An 18,274-nucleotide genomic window follows, 5' to 3' on the forward strand; every position below is an offset into this window, starting at 1 on the left:
ACCCAAGATGTAAAATGAATTACGTACCATGTAAACATATTATTAAAAATAAAAAATAATTCCAAAAAAAAAAAAAAATAATAATTTTAATTCTTTGACAAAATTCTTACGTTTCGCGTGCATCGGAAAGTGGTGAAATTAGTTACTGAAATATATTTTAGTTGATCCAGTACCTACCATAATGCAAAAGTCGAAACTAAATGTCTAGTAATGCACTTATCTTTGACCAGGGGCATCTAAGCTTTGGTCTTGAAACCCATTTGAAACCGCCACGCCCACCTCAATATTCTTATGGAAAACGAATAATATGGCTAAAAGCTCAGATCTCATTGGTTAGAGCAGAAGGATTGGTTTGATCTCTCGCTCTCTACCATTATGACTCGTGTAACAGAAAGAGATGACGGAATTTCGTCATTTGACTGTTTTCAAATCATTCTTATTTATACACGCGGGTTGTTATTTGCTGCCGAAATACTGTAATTTCGCGTCGAAAATATTGCGTGTTAAAGTTGTTCGTGATAAAAATAGAATATAAGCCAGTATAGTGTTAGCGAGTTACAAGCATATATTCATTCTACCTACTTATGTTCATGTTTAAAGTGAATTGACAGTTTTTAGATTAGTCTTCCTCCACAACGTATAAATGTTATTTACTATATTGACCAACTTATTCATGTTATTGATTAGTGTTATCCTGTATTATCTTAAAGATTTTTAAACATATGCAACCATGAGTTCAAAATAGGCAGAAAAATGTCGGAATTCATCGTCGTCCTGTCGGACAATCATGTTTGGAAATTTTCTTCAGTGTTTTTTGCAAATTTCTCGTCATTTTGGGTTTCTTCTTCTCCGATTAACAAGTTTCATCTTAGGGAAATAAACTGTAAATGTTTATTTTCTTAGTCAGATGAACTTTTGCCCGTGGAAAACATTTCGACATTTTTCTGCTTCCAGGAAATTTTTATTTTTAAAATAGTCTTTTTGGCTAGAGAATGAAAGGAGTAGACCGAGAGCAATTATATTGTCATATTGTCTATGGTTGCATCTTACTTTTAAATGGCCTTGAGTTTTTTCTATCTTGTCTACTGCTTTGCTCCGCCCGGTAAGTACTGCTTGTATATCTGTGGTTAAGTACTGTATAATTCTGTTGTATACAAAAAGCCCGAAGATATTGATCTAGAGAGTGGTATATTTATGTCTTTGACCTAGCTGTCAAAAGAGGCACAAAGCGTTCAACAGCCCTTTTTTATAAATTCAAGTCTACAAACATCAAGGGCAGGTCTTATTCGATAAGCAATAATGGTGTCATCTTAGAGTTTCATTTTCCAACCACTTGTTTTATCGATTTCCAAGTTGTTGTTAAAATAAAATCAAAATCCATCAAAGTAGCCGCATTTCACCGTATTAAGAGACTTACGTAACGTTACTAAAAACAAGAGGTTTCTAAACGTATACTAGAATTATTTGCAAATTTGGTGGAATGTAATTTATTTCATTGTGTTGCTAATGGTGTAACATCGGTTTTATAATGTATCCCTATCATTGACTGATTTAATGAGTAGGTACCTACAATATCTATCGCCTACATAAGAGGTGATACTACCATGTAATAACGGAAAGACTGTTAACATATCAATCAGTACTCGGTACGATATAATTCATATATAATATCATCAGGGTATCAGTTATCAGTTCTATCAGGGTATCAGTTATCAGTTCTATTCATAGGTATCAGTTCTATAATCAGCGTGAACGGTCGCGCGCAGCGAAGTAAAGTATTGTCGCAAAAATTGCAAGCGCTGCCGAGCGCCTAGCGATTTGCGTCGAGCGCAGCGAGTTAACACATTATGGACACGGCCATTGATAATATAAAAACAGAAATACAAAAAATTACAACAGTGAAAGATTCAAAGGCAAAAACGAACCTAGAACAAAATGTTTATATATTAGAAGAGCTTTGGAAAACTGAAAAAATTAAACACCAAAAAGAAATAATCAAACTACAAAAAAAAATTATCGAAAATTACGAAGAACTTACGAAGAAAATAGAAAAAGTCGTAGAAAAAAACAATAAAATACCATCTTACGCGCAAGTTCTAGCAGCAAATAAAAAAGAAATTTCAAAAGAAGAGAGGTTCTCTATAATAATATCATCAACTAAAAAAACAACAAAAGCTACAGAAATATGTGATAAGATACAGAAAGACTTCAAACTAGACCAACTTAAAATTGGAATAAATGGATTAAGAAAAACAAATAAAGCGCAAGTAATCATATCCTGCCCAAAAAAAGAATATACCAACACTCTTACGGAGGAAATTAAAAAACTCAATTATAACCTGGAAATAAATGAAATAAAAAAGAAAAAACCCAAATTAATTTTGAAAGGACTCAAATCGAACTTGACGGAAGAGGAAATAGTAAATGGGATACTCACACAAAACGAAGGGATTCAAGACATTGTAACAAAAAACGAAGAAAATAAAATAAATTTGATTACTGAAATAAAATACAAACATTCTAAGAAATACCAACGTGGTACTCGGGATCAAGAAGATGAAGAACAAAACAAATTCTCGAACTATATCGTGGAAACCAGCGGTACAACACGAAAAAATTTGCTATCATTAGAAAAGATAAATATCCAGTACCAAAGGGTTAACATAGTGGATTGTGATCCTTTAACCCAGTGCTACCACTGCTGCAAATTCATGCACACAGCCTCCAGATGCCTAAATCGAACGAATCCATCGGTGTGCCCGCATTGCACGAGTGATCATACTTTTGCTAAATGCCCTGAAAGAGAAAAAACACCGGTTTGTGCAAATTGCACATCGCAAAATAAGAAATATGGCGAGAAAAATAAAACAGACCTCGCAGCTTTCAGCAACTTATGTCCCTACAAAAATAAAATGCTCAAAGTAGCAAGAGACAAAATAGATTTCGAAGAAAAATGACAGATTTTTTTATATAACGCACTAGACGAAAAAAATAATATTGACGAAAAAACATATGACAGCTATCAAGAATACCGTTCCCACCAAAACGATCTCAATTGCAGCCCTTTAATTCTACACATGAACATAAGAAGTTTAGAACGAAACATGGATGAATTTTTGACAACAATAAAAAATGATCTCAGGAAGCCCGCTTGCATTGTGTTAACGGAAACACATTCAAGTGGCGAAGTGGCGTACTATATACCGGGATATACCTGTATCTACTACAAACCGAATTAACAAAAACAGTGGAATCGTTATGTTCGTACAAAATAATTGTGCGAGGAAGAAATTAATGTGAATGGAACAAACTGCCTACATGTACAAATGAAGTGTTATAACAAAAAAATTTATGTTATCTCTCTATACAGAACGCACTCGTCTACTGTCTGTTTGTTTATAGAAGAATTAAGACATGTGTTACTAAACTACAGAAACGCGAATACAATAGTTTTAGGTGACATTAATTTAAATATATCGCACGATTATACATCGAACGATAAAGATAATTACTTAAATATGATGACAGAATTGAATTGTGTGTCGTGTATAAACTCTTACACCAGAAACGTCAATGGGCAACGTCCATCATGCATTGATCACATTTTCACAAATATCAAGGATATAAATAATTTAAACTCGGGAATTATAAAAACCTCAATTACCGACCATTACATGACTTTGCTACATTACATTTCAATAATACCTCAGGCGATATACCAACATTGCGGACAAACTGATAATAATAAGAAAAAAATATCTGTTGTTAATATCGAATCTTTGAAAAATAAATTGTCATCTGAATTATGGTTAGATATTCTCCGAAGTGATAACGTCAACGAGTGCTGTAAAATATTTGAAAATAGATTAACGAACTTTATAAATGATTAAAAAAAAAAAATTCCAAAAGGAAATTCAGCAAAATTTCGTAAAATCAAACCGTGGATAACACATGGGCTTGTTGTGTCCATAAGACACAAAGAATGGATTTATAAAGAAACAAAAAAAACCACTAGACATTAAATTAAATGTTCATTTTAGAGAATACAAAAATAAATTAACCACGCTCATAAACAACACGAAAGAAAATTGTTATAAAAATAAACTTGATGATTCTGAAAATGACAGTAAGAAAATTTGGAATATAATCAATGAAATCATGGAAAATAAACAAAAAACCAAAAGTAATACTATTAAGAGTGAAATACAAAACAATAACATAATTAACTGTATTGAAGAACCTAAAAAAGGAGCAAACGCTTTTAACGATTTCTTTGCAAACATCGGAAAGAGTCTAGCAGAAAAAATTACCGTAAAACAAATAAATAATATGCATATTGAAAATATTCCGAATATAGAAACTAAACTTGACCTCTTCGAACCAACCAATCCGTCTGAAATTGTACAAAATGTATCAAAAATGCGAGGTGGTTCTGCTCCGGCATTTGACGGTCTCGCTTTATACACTAAAAATCATTAAAAATTATGTTTCTACACCAATCTCTCATATTATAAACAATAGCTTTAAGATAGAAGTTTTCCCGAGCACGTATAAGAAAACCATAATCTCTCCAATATTTAAGTCTGGTAGCCCGGAGGACATTTCTAATTATAGACCCATTTCACTCTTATCTAATATATCGAAAATTTTTGAAAAAATTGCTAAAAAAAGACTAACTGCATTCTTAAAAAAAAAACTCGATTATAAATGAAAATCAATTCGGTTTCACAGAGGAAAAAAGTACCCAAGATGCCATTGCAAAAATTTCATCTAGTATTCAGAGTGCCCTGGACAAATCAAATAAATGTATAGGAATTTTTATTGACTTAAAGAAAGCATTTGACAGCATTTCCCATGAAAGACTTATATTAAAATTAAAAGAAAATGGCATTGACCACTTAGCCCTTAAATGGATAGAAAGCTACTTAACAGAGAGACCTCAAATTGTAAAATTAAACCAAACCTTTAGTACACCACAAACAAGTACATTTGGCATTCCTCAAGGCACGGTCCTCGGACCATTACTATTTCTAATATATGTAAATGACATTTTCCAACAGAAAATCAAAGGTGAATTAATCTCTTATGCTGATGATACTGTTTTATTAATAAAAGGTCAAACATGGGAACTAGTTAACAAACTTGCAAATGAATGTATTAATATCTTAAAATCATGGTTTGATAATAACCTACTCACACTTAATGCCAAAAAAACAACATATGTATTATTTTCACTACAAAAAATACCTAAACACAAATTAAATATCATAATCCATGATGAAAATTGTGACAATGTCAACTGTAAACAAGTTAATCCTATTTGTACTGTAATCAACTCTTCTTCTGAAATTAAATATCTTGGTGTGATCATCGATGAAAATTTGAAATGGAAAAGCCATATTACGGAGTTAGTAAAGAGAATAAGGAAATGTATATATATATTTGTTAAGTTAAGAAATATTTTAAATGTGAAAATACTAAAAAATGTATATTATGCTCTTGTCCACTCTCTGCTTATTTACGGAATCATAGGTTGGTGAGGATCTTATAAAAACAACCTAAACTCAGTAAAAGTCTCGCAAAAAAAATATTTTAAAGGTAATACTTAAAAAAAAATCCACTTTCCCAACACAAATGCTTTTTAAATTGTTTCCAGTACCAAATATTGATGATATATTTTAGCAAACTTCAATTATAAAAATTTGTAAAGAAAAAAATAACACAGAATATCAAGAATTTTACAAACTGATAAGAAATGGAAATCAATTTATTACGCCAATCTTTAAAACAACTCAAATGCAAAACCATTATATTTACCAAGCCATAAAAAACTACAATAATCTCCCTTCCATACCAACTAACAATAGTTTACAAATTTGATCAAATACCAACTTAACAATAGTTTACAAATTTGATCGCTTTGAGATCATTTTTACACATTTATTTACAAACTTTTTTTTATTTTTTGTCGTATCTTGACAAACAAAAAATCTAGTTGTCAAGATACACATTCTTATAACTACTATGCATTTAAACTATGTAATTGTTATTCATGTAAGCCTTCAAAATCTTTTCTAACTCGCAAATTTAAGCGACTACCTTCGACTATGCTACCGGCAAAATGAATATGCAACATTTTGCCGGGGTATATAAACTCATTACTGGCGCGGGTAAAATCCCCCACCACTTTTGGGCCCCCAGCCCAATGTCGGGCGCGAGCCATGCTTATTGCATTTAAGCAGCCACATAAATAAAATAAAATTAGTTCATCTTTACCACCGAAACCAAGCCTTTTATTATCTACATGTGACTCCTGCCCAACATCTGCCTCACCTCGCCAAGTCTTCTGCTCCAATCCTTCTGGTGTTACCTCTTCAAGACCAGCCGGCCCTCCTCTGGAAAACCGCCAACGCCAGAAGCGAGCAGAGACGACAGCACACCCAGTGCCCAACATTCACCAAGCCTGGGTGCGGGAGGCAGATTTCATCATCAAATATTACTCCTATCATCATCATCGGCCGTAAAGGAGCATTCTCATCGGTTGAAGACACGGTTTGGAACCGGCGCCCAAATCTACAGTCTTGTGTGGACTCCCGTCCAGTACATTATATTTATATTTTACACATAACATAATATTATAACATTGAATCTAAGTAAGAATCGTGGCTCCCTTATCAGGCACAAGAGCTCCTCTTTTCTGATAAGGTATACATGACCAATTATGAACCCAAATATTATATTTTGCAAAATATGTATGTATTAATGTAACTATGATCTATATTAAAATAATAAAAAAAATATATACCTATATATATATTGAATTATATCGGACCGAGAACCGTACCTTGTTTTAGTCCTTTTTCGGATATCTCTTGACATATTGTGGAAAGTAGTGTTTTGCTAAACTGTCTATGTTGTGAAGTTTTTAATAGTATCTTATTAGTTTTGTAATGAAACGCTGTTTGATCAAAGATGGAGAATAGACTGTCATTTATTTCATATAAGTTTACATATTAAATACATAGATGGCAGCACTAGTCTTATATTGTTGTTATCATTTCAACACCCCCACTATAACTAACAATATAAATACAATTAAATTAAACAATTTGCACACCTAGTTTATCCAAAAATTCATAATGTTTTATGGAACCCAAACTTTTGGTGAACAAATCAGCAGGCATTCCAGCTGTTGGCAAATACTTAACATTTACAATATTATTTGCTACACATTCTCTACAAAAATGATATTTAATATCAATATTTTTGGTGCGCTTATGAAAAACTGGATTTGCTGTTAACTTTTGCGCACTCTGATTGTCATTGAAAATATCAAAAGTATACATTTTTTGAGTTATTTCATATTGTAAATTTCTCAAATAAATTGCTTCTTTGCAGGCTTCGGTGATGGCCATATATTCAGCCTCACTACTAGATAGTGCAACAGTATTCTGTTTTTTTTGTTTCCCAAGATATAACACAACCAGATAAAGTAAAACAAATTCCAGTGTATGACCTCCTATCTATAATGTTTCCGCCCCAATCAGCATCTACAAACCCTTTTAATATTGAGCTTCCACTAGCGGAATACTTTAAACCATAATCTTTAGTACATTTTAGGTATCTCAATAACCTTTTTACATGAGAACAATGTTCTTTGGAATAACAATTATTAAATTGGCTTAAAAAACCAACCGTATATGCAATGTCCGGTCTGGTTAGAACCGCTAAATACATAAGACATCCAATTATTTGTTGATATGGAAAATTACCAACACAATGTTCATTTTTTGACACATTTAACTTTGTTTCCATTGGAGTCTGTGCAGGTTTACTTTGGCTCATATTAAACTTATGCAACAGCTGATCAATATAATCTTTCTGACTTAATATTATTGTTTGCTTAGATTTGTTAACAGTTATGTTAACACCCAGACATTTCTTTATTTCTCCTAAATCTTTTATTTTGAAATGACTTGTTAAGACATCCTTTAAATGCTTAGTTTCATTAGTATCATTTGAAAAAAACAAAAAAATCATCTACAAACAATGCGACAATAGTTTTAAACTGATCTTTCATTTTTGTATACATACATGGTTCTATTTTAGATCTAATATAACCTATGCTTAACAAACATTCATCTACTTTTTTATACCAAGCTCTTGAGGATTGTTTAAGCCCGTAAATGGCCTTTTTTAATTTAAGTACTTGACCATTTTGTGTTTTTTCAGAAAAACCTTTTGGTATTTGCATGTAAACAGTTTCCTCAAGTGTACCATTCAAGAAAGCCGTTGTTACATCAAGATGTGTTGTTTTCAAATTTAGTTGTACTGACAATGCAAAAAGTAATCTTAATGTAGTATGTCTCACTACAGGAGAAAATGTTTCTGTAAAGTCCACACCTTCAACTTGTGAAAAACCTTTTGCCACTAAACGTGCACGAAAGCGGACTTTATTTTCACTATCATACTTTTTACGAAGCACCCACTTGCACTGTACAACTCTTCCATCTTTTGGATCATCACTTAACTCCCACGCATCATTGTCTTTGAAACACTGCAACTCTTCTGTTATGGCCAACTCCCACTGTTCTTTTTCTGGTCCATTTAAAGCGTCATGCAGAGACAAACCAGCCGCATTATCATATGTTTCACTGTCAACGCACAGATTTGATAACCCATACCTCTCTGGAATCTTCCTCTCCCGGTTAGGTCGGCACTGCGGGCTTTCTTTCTCACTGTCTGCATCTTCATAATCACTGGGAACATATGTTTCATCATTATCTATAAAACTGTCCATGAAACTTGAGTGTTCTTGACTAGGCACAGGTTCAATTTCACATTGTTCTGTATCATCAAGTTCCTTACTATCCCCCACTGAATCAACATTCTGACCACATTGTTCTGTATCATCAAGTTCCTTACTATCCCCCACTGAATCAATATTCTGACCTTGCACTTCTATTAAATTTTCGGATTTTGATTCCTTCTCAATGATGATCACATCTCTACTAGTCGTTACATTCCTTGTTTCTGGATTGAAGACCCTATATCCTTTTATATTATCTGGATATCCTATGAGAATACATTTGGTTGTTTTCTTATCCCACTTCTTTCGCTTTTCTTTAGCTACATGGACCATCACAGTGCTACCGAAAACTCTGATATGACTTATATCCGGTTTGGAGCCAGTCCACAACTCATATGGAGTTTTATTTTCCAATGCCGCTGCCACAATCCGATTCTGCAGGTACACTGCCGTATTGGTGGCCTCACCCCAGAACTCTTTGCCTAAGTTTGCATCAAAAAGTAGACATCTTGCTTTTTCAACTATTGTGCGATTAAATCGTTCACACAATCCATTCTGTTGTGGGGTGTAAGGGTTGCTTTTCTGATGAATCACACCGGCACTATTCAGGAAATCATCAAATTCTTTATTGCAATACTCCAGTCCGTTGTCACTCCTTAATACTTTGATTGTTTTTTTTGTTTGATTTTCCACCTGAGCTTTAAAAATCTTGAAATACTTCAAAGCCTGATTTTTGTGTTTTAAGAAATAAACAAATGTCATCCTACTATGATCATCAACAAATAACAAGAAGTATCTCGAGCCGCCCATAGACACATTCTCCATAGGCCCACATATGTCTGTGTGCACAATATCTAGGAGATTACTGCTTCGTTGGCCACTGCTCTTAAAAGGTAACCAGCATTGTTTGCCTTCACAACATGTTGTGCATGAAGATTTGCTTATGTCAACTTTTTTATCAAGTGACATACCATGCACAGCTTTTTCCATCTGATTCAAATAATCTTTGTTTATGTGTCCTAACCTTCGATGCCAAGTCATTCCTGACACAACTGATGCTGCTAAACAGTCTTGTTTTAGCAAATTCACTTTATATACTCCATTGACCAACACTGCCGTAGCAACCAACTCGTTATTTTTATTATAAACTGAACAACCATTTCCAGTGAAAGATCCACGGTTGCCTTTCATAATCAGTTGGCTAACAGATAATAAATTCGTTGTTAGACTTGGTACACAATATACGTTTTTCACCATGATGTCATACTCATGATTATCTGTTTTAGGTTTTAGTCATGATTTTTACATCGCCAGAACACAATACTGACACCTTTTCACTGTTTGCGACAACAATTATTTTTTCTTGTTCATACTGCGCATTTATAATCCAACTTTCATTTGCTGTCAGATGTACACTCGCGCCCGAGTCGATATACCAATCGTCTTTGTTAAAATTTCCACTCAGGAACACTGCGCTAAACGCATTAGACTGCATTCGATCCTTATTTATCTGATTTGACAAGTTATTTTCTGTATTTGTACACTGGTTCTTGTAATGCCCGATTTGTTTACATCTGTAGCACTTTATATGCTTGTTGACGTTTGACTTTGACAAGCCAGTGCTGCCATTGCTGCCAACATAACTTTTGCTGGCCATAGACATATTCGTATTATTTTTTCCTTTGTACTTTGAAGTTGAACGAATTGCTAAAGCTCTGCTAACTTCACTCCCGTCATGACTTGCTGAATCCATATCTAACAATTTTGTTTTTATGGAGTCTGTCGTTATAGGAATTCCTGAATGTTCTAATGCCATAACCATCGGCGAGAAACGATCTGGCAAACCAGCGAGTAGCAATGATGCTGTCCATGTGTCAGTAATTTCGAATCCCGTTCCTGAAAGCTTCTGTGCTGTATCGATAATCTGCGTCACATAAGACGTCATCGAACTGCAATTCTCTCGGCGAATCGAAATTAAATTTCTCAGCAAACTTAATCTCCGTGAAAATCCGTTGTCGTCGAATAATTTTTAAATTTATCCCATAACTCTTTACTGGATGTAGCATCTTTTACGTGAACATATAAAGACGAGTCGATTTTGTCATAATCAATTTTGCTTTGGTTTTTGCATCATCTGCAGGTTTTATTTCAATCCCGACTTCTGGCTGCACACAATGCTTCATGCCTTCGAGGATTAAAAAATTCTGTGCCGCAAAACACCATATGTCGTAATTATCACGTCCCGTTAGCTTGGGTACGTTGACAAGATAGTTCGCCGACATTTTTAAACTGCGATATACTAAAGTTGTACACTTTTATTATAACAATCCGTCACGACACAGTTCAATCGCGTTTTGTAATCGTGTTTTTTATACTGGTCAAACAAAAAAAAAAACAAAATCGCGAAGATTTATAAGCGAACGGCCCATAACCTGTAATGAAACGCTGTTTGATCAAAGATGGAGAATAGACTGTCATTTATTTCATATAAGTTTACATATTAAATACATAGATGGCAGCACTAGTCTTATATTGTTGTTATCATTTCAACAAGTTTTATGCGAGAGATGATGTAAAATGCTTTTTTCTGATCTGTGAACATCCTCACACATTTCACTGATATCTTGGTTTTCGTATGTGCGTTAAGTGATATTTGCCAACAAACAACATTTACAAAACCTCTTCTTTTAATAATTCTGGAATAACAACTCTATGTTGACATATAATACATCCGTTAGTTAAAAACAACTCTAATATTTTGTCTCAAAACCTTTTTTTAAAAATATCATTTTATATCTTTTTCGACCAACCTTCGATAAGATGACTTTTGATTTGACTTAATTCATTGTCTTTCTCAGTTTCGCTTTTTATCAATTCTAATGACAAATTCGACCCATTATTTTCGAAATAATGTATTATATAATTATATGACCTGATTCCTATTTATCATCAGAACGATTATTATCAATCGGACATCTACTTAAAAGGTCTGAAAAGTTATGTAATGTTGCAATCTTGATGCCGCAATCTTTGGATCCTGTTTATCGTTATCAAAAATCCTAACTAACGGTTGATTATTAGGGTGGATCGATTTTTTGTTTTTATGTTTTTCTTAGCAGCGGGGTGTGGAATGGATGCTCTATGGGGATACTTTTAAAAGTCATTATGACAGCATTAAGATATTTCGAGTGCAAGTACTGCCCCAAGTCAATTCAAATTTATAAAAAACAGCGTGAAACTAGAAAAAGAAGGGTTTAATCTTTGCTCAATAAAAGTAGTTAAAATATTAAAAAAAATAACTTTCCACTTACTAATAATATTATCTACTAATTAAGAAACAATAAAAGTACCATTGCTACACAAAAAAATCACAAACACTGTTAAAAAATATAGTTAAAAATCATGAAAGTTATTGTATTTTATAGTCCTTCTTCGAATTCAATACTGGCATAATACGACAAGATTTTAGCTTGTTTTGTTTCCACCCTTCACGTCTTTCAGGGCCGCAAACAGCAGAGCATAATGCCGTTACCACTATGATGCATCTTTCCGTGGCTTGCGTGTGACAGGGCATCAATCGGAACATACACAAAATGTTGGATTCGATAATTTTGTGGTTTGCAATGGCATCAATTATTGTCTCGCTAGATATCAGTTTTGTAAGAGGTGCTTCTGATGGTTTTTCCCAGTAGATCAAGTCAATATAGTCTTCTGCGTTGAAATTAAAAGTAGGTAGCTTAAATACCCTAATTGGAGAGAACCCCAACGTAAGTTCTCGGATACTTAGAATCCGTCTGAAAGCCAACTCTCTAATCTGTCTTCGTTCGTCGTTTAACATACTAATAAGTATATTTTTGCTTGGCCAAAATACCCGTTGCGTTGAATTACGGGATCTACCACCTTTTTAAAATGCTCTGGAAGGTAACGAGACAATTTTATGGTTTCGTGGAGGTGTCTCGCCGGTTGAAGTCTGCTCTTGGTTGTCTCGAATTCATTTCCAATAAATAAAGCTGGTCTGTGCTAAGGTCGTCACGGGATTTTGTAATTTCATAAGTAAGGTTCATAGATAAGTTGCATTCTATTGCTTGAAATTCTATCACAGGAAGATGTTCACAGTTTTTGAGTAACTTTCCTAGTTGGCCGCTAAAGCTTCTAGGACCTGTTGTCAATCCATCAAGGTATTCGAAAAGGTGTCTCAAACTTAACTCTTTAGAATGTAACTGACAGACCAACAACTGAAGTGGATGATGGAGCTTTCCTTCAAGAAGTCGAATAATGCCAGACTTAGTTCCAGTATTAACTGCTGATCCGTCACATCCGATAGCCACGATGCACGCTAAATCAATGGATTTTGCCACAAAATATGCTATTGTTTTAGCATCGCCGAACTTAACGCCCATGTGACCAATGTATTGTGAGCTAGGTTCTTTCAAAAGACTGATATGTTCTTCTATCACAACTTTTCTGCATCCATCCTCCATGATTAATGTTTTATCCTTTGACCGTCAAACGATATGCAAATGCACAAATCAAAATAGGACTGGTTGATGGCATTCAGTGTGGTCCTAGCTTTGGCATGAGCACGTCGAATCTTAGTACAATCGATCACGTTTGTAAGATTGTCTGTTGTCACTAATTCAATATCTTGCAATGTAGCGCAGACGATGGCAGCACCTGCCTGATCAGAAATACTTTATCGATCCAATGTTCTGGATACAACAGATAGTCCACGGTCTGTTGGATTTATTACATAAGAAGAAGGAGTAGATGAAGCAAAGTAATGTTGGTCAGTTGGAAGATCAACGTTAGTAAAACTTGAAACTGTACTGCGAGATATGGACGGTAGATCTAAAGATGCGCGGTGCGCGAGCGAGGCGCGAGAAAGTGGACTCGGCAATTTGTCAAATTTTCGCGGAAAAATAAATATTATCAATTTTTTTTAGTATTATTATTTAAGGCGCGGCAATTTTTATTCATTATGAAATGTAAAAGTAAAAATTAAAGTATTAATATTGACACAAAACTGTTTTATAAAGGGACAATTTTTTACAAGATTTTAAATTATGCAACTGCTTTGGGGCAGTACTTGCTATCAAAATTTTAAATTGATATTTTGTATGCTTAATTGTATGTACCTAGAGCATCTATTCCGCACCCCGCGAAAACTAATTTATAAAAATAAAAAAATTCCATACAATGGCGATCCACCCTATTGATTATCCACTGATAAAATAAATTCTCTACAGCAGGGGTGCTCAAACTTGAACTGCTGGCGATCTACCTCTATATTATTAGATTCCGATCGATAGACTCTGAGAGGCTGCAAGTATGTGTGATGCAGGATTGTCGTCTATGTAGGTAGGTTGTATCGTGGCGCAGGTATAAGTGTATATATAGGGACGTTGCATAATTGCATGGTCACGAATCCACATAGAATTTGGAGGAACGACAGAAATTAGTTCGCAATATGCATTTTTTTTAGTCAAGGTAGGTGGAGGTCTGCACTAAAAAGTCATTGAAAAAACTTATATTTATTCAAAATTGCAAGTTTCTTACAAAAAAAAACGAGTTCTAGTTTCTAAACTTAACTAAATAATAACCAACTGTTGAAGCGTGGCACTTTATGTCCTCAGCATACTTTTCATACAATGGTACGTAATTACCGAGTGCTAATCGCAAGCACGATGACATATGTTCGTCAGTTATTCGATTGCGATATTTTGACTTTATTATCTTCATTTCAGAAAATGCAGACTCGCACAAGTAAGTTGACCCAAACATTGCCGTCAACAGAAGGGCAATTTGCTTTAGATTCGGATATTTATCTTCAGATATAAAATCCTAGAATTTTGTATCAAATGCTGTGGCTTTGAAATGTATATCTGATATTATCTGCAATACCTCATTTTCAACAGAAGATGAGTCCATGTTAAACTGACTTGCCATTTCAGTAGCAGATTCCTCAATGTTTTTACACGAAAAAGGGTAACTCATAAAAGATGCGATATTTGCCAATTTACTGAAATCATAAAAACGTCTTTCGAATTCTCCCAAAATATTTGAAATTCTCCCTCATAAATATCAAAATTCAACTGAGGAATCCTTGCTTTCAAAGACGAAAAATGTTTCAGATCCTTTTTTTTCAGTTGATCTATCATAAATTGCAATTTACTTTTGAATGCGTTTATTGCGCTAATCATCTCAAAAATAGTTTTTCCTTTACCTTGAAGCTCCAAGTTAATGGTGTTTAAATGCATTGTAATATCTGTCAATAAAGCTAAATCAGTCAGCCATTTTCCGGTTTTCAGCATCTGAGTGTCATCACCTCTTTCGTCCAGAAAAGTTATAATTTCGGGCAGTAATTCTTGAAACCTTTCTAGGAATTTTCCGCGACTCAACCACCTGACGTCCGTATGAAGACCTAAATCAGTGTGTTCAGCAGATTCACTATCTTCTAACTGTAATTTGAAAAGCCGTCGTTGCAAGCTACGGGCACGGATGGAATTCACAATTTTTATTGCTATATCCATAATCTCCTTCATGTTTAAAACTTTTGAACACAAAAATGTTGATGAATAATGCAATGGAATGAGAAAAACGAAGGGAAATCATCGTTAGCTCGACACAATGCCACAAAACCATTTTTCTTTCCAGTCATTGCTGGTGCTCCATCGGTTGTAATGCACACTAGTTTATATATTGGTAGCTTATAGTTTGCTACAAAATTGAAGAAAACGTCATATATATCTTCGCCACGGGTCTTTCCTTTCAGAGGAATCATTGTAAAAAACTCTTCCTTAGCTGACATGTCATTGAATACCATTCGAATGAAAATACACAGTTGAGCAGTGTCTATCAAATCGGTGGATTCGTCGAACTGTAAAGAAAAGTATGTACATTCCATGATATAATTTTTGAGTTTATCTGCCATGTCCTGGCTCATGACTTCAACACGCCTTGTGACAGTCAGACGAGGTAACTGAAGTTCTCTAATAGCAGACATAATCTCTGTTTTATTTTTAAAATTGCCAAATAAAGTTTCACCCGCTTCAAAAAATGCTTCCTTCACAACCATTCCATCTTCAAGTGGTTTCTTGTGTTTCGCCAGTATATGAAATATTTAATATGACGCGATCGATGCAGCTTTTGATTGTTTGGCTGGTCTTGTGAACAAGGTTTGTTCGTTTTTTAAACTAATTTTCCAAATCATTCGTTTTTTTAATTCACTCTGTGGCGGGAAATCCCTTTCATAATATTTAAGAATGGTTTTATAATGCCTCTCTAAGTTTCCACGCTTAGGTATTGCAACTGACGCACGGCAAATGAAACAAATGCACTTATCCTTCACCATACAAAATAAGAATTCTTCCTCCCAATCCTTATTCAAATGATATGTTTTACTTCTCTTCACCGCACTCATTTTGTATTATTTATCAACAAACGTCGTATCGCCTTCAAGTTACAACTCGGACTGACTTGGACTGACTGACTACTGACTCCCACTATTCTGCTCCCACGGCGCAGTATATATATATCGGCACTCAGTGGAAAGGTCCAGAGCATACCCGCGCTCCTCAGCACGTGGAACTTTCTCAGCTGACAGCGAATACGAAATTTGCCAGCTGTTCCAAAACACTCCGTTCAGTAACTCAGTCCGCTACAAGCTACAAAGAAATAATAAAAAAAGAAGGCATGAAAAATGGGAAATTTTTCTCGAGATCGACTCAAAAAGCACTCACGATCGACCGTTTGAGCACCCCTGCTCTACGGTATAAATATTGATAAAAGTTCTTTACCCTGAAAATAATCGCCGTTTTCTCAATGTCCGGAATAGAATAATTATATTCTGCCTTACTTAAAATACAACTAGCGAAACCTATAGGTCTTTCATTCTCATTATTAAACACATGTAAAAGTGTTGCAGCATCTCCGTTCATGCTTCCATCTGTTACTAATTTAACAGGAATATTCACATCAAAATGATTTACTCTTCTATCTGTTGTACGTATTTTTATTATTTGTGCATAACTCTCTTGTTATTTTTAATTTCAACTCAATTCTAAAAGTAAATCAGAAAACAAAAAAAAATATTTTTTAAACATTCAGACATAAACATTCAAATTTTAAAAACTTTTTAAATTGAGTTTAAACGTGTAAAAACGCAATATAAATTACGGGTACCGAAAATATACTCTATTTTATTACTCAAATTTATTTTAAAGATAGTCACCACCTCACTTTTTTTCGTCTTATTCAAAAATTATTACAAAAGGTCGGAACCTTTGATTACATAAAGGTGTACATTTTGATTATTCTTTGGTAAACTTCAATATTCGAATATAAATGTTATTGCAATAGGCGAATCAAGAATGGACTGTAAACAATAATTGTAAAATTTCGAGTTGACACAACTATGGTTGGAGATGGTGAACATGGAGTAAGGAAGGAACCCGACTTACCCCTTTGATGTTCTTCAACGATGTTGATGGTTAGTTTCACTCTCAGGAGATATGATTTCATGCACAAGCTTCCATAACATCCAGGTTGGATAAGAAACACACTGAGAGACCGAATATGTTCACTGCACAGCCTTTTACCCCGAGTTGATATCAATACAAAGCACTGATCACAAAGAGGTGTAAATCAAACAGGCTTCATCAATAAACTGATTTTACGGTCAGTTTTATTGTTGTAGAATGTCACGCAAAAACGTGAATACAGTCAGATAGGTAATAACAGAATAACAGGTAGGTAAAATAGGATGAGAAAAATTGCAAGGACAATGTTAATGGAAGATTAATAGTTGCGTCAACAATAAAGCTTGTTTATTTTCTTCTTTCTAACCCCGTTTAGTTCATTTTACTAACAATGCTTGTAAGGCAGATCGAATGATTTTTATGTGACCATATCATATTTCGTAAATGTACCGACATTACTGGACTGTAATAAAAAGATTTTGAAATGGACTAATAGCGTGGTGAAGCTGAAAATATTTCTTCATGTCTAAGGTTGATAAAACGAGCACATAAATTTGAAATGACCTTTACAACAATAAACACTCGGAAAACGGGGGATTCCTTTCGTAATTACTGAACACGATTAAGAAAGAGATCTACCCGAACAATTGTTTCAATGTCAGCTATATATTCTGGTACATGGTAATATATATATATATATATATATATATATATATATATATATATATATATATATATATATATATATATATATATATATATTACCATGTACCAGAATATATAGCTGACATTGAAACAATTGTTCGGGTAGATCTCTTTCTTAATCGTGTTCAGTATATATAGGTTTATGATACGGCACTTTGTACCTCTTAGCGTTTGCAAATAACCGGAACTATTGGATCATTTCGACTTACTAGATCATTGAGCACTTACTCGATCATCGACAAATTGAGATTTAAATACTATTTTAATCGTCTCGGCGAGACGA

The sequence above is a fragment of the Hesperophylax consimilis genome, chromosome 17 (assembly GCF_061612785.1).
Source record: "Hesperophylax consimilis isolate HC1 chromosome 17, BYU_Hcon_1.0, whole genome shotgun sequence".
Classification (NCBI taxonomy): domain Eukaryota; kingdom Metazoa; phylum Arthropoda; class Insecta; order Trichoptera; family Limnephilidae; genus Hesperophylax; species Hesperophylax consimilis.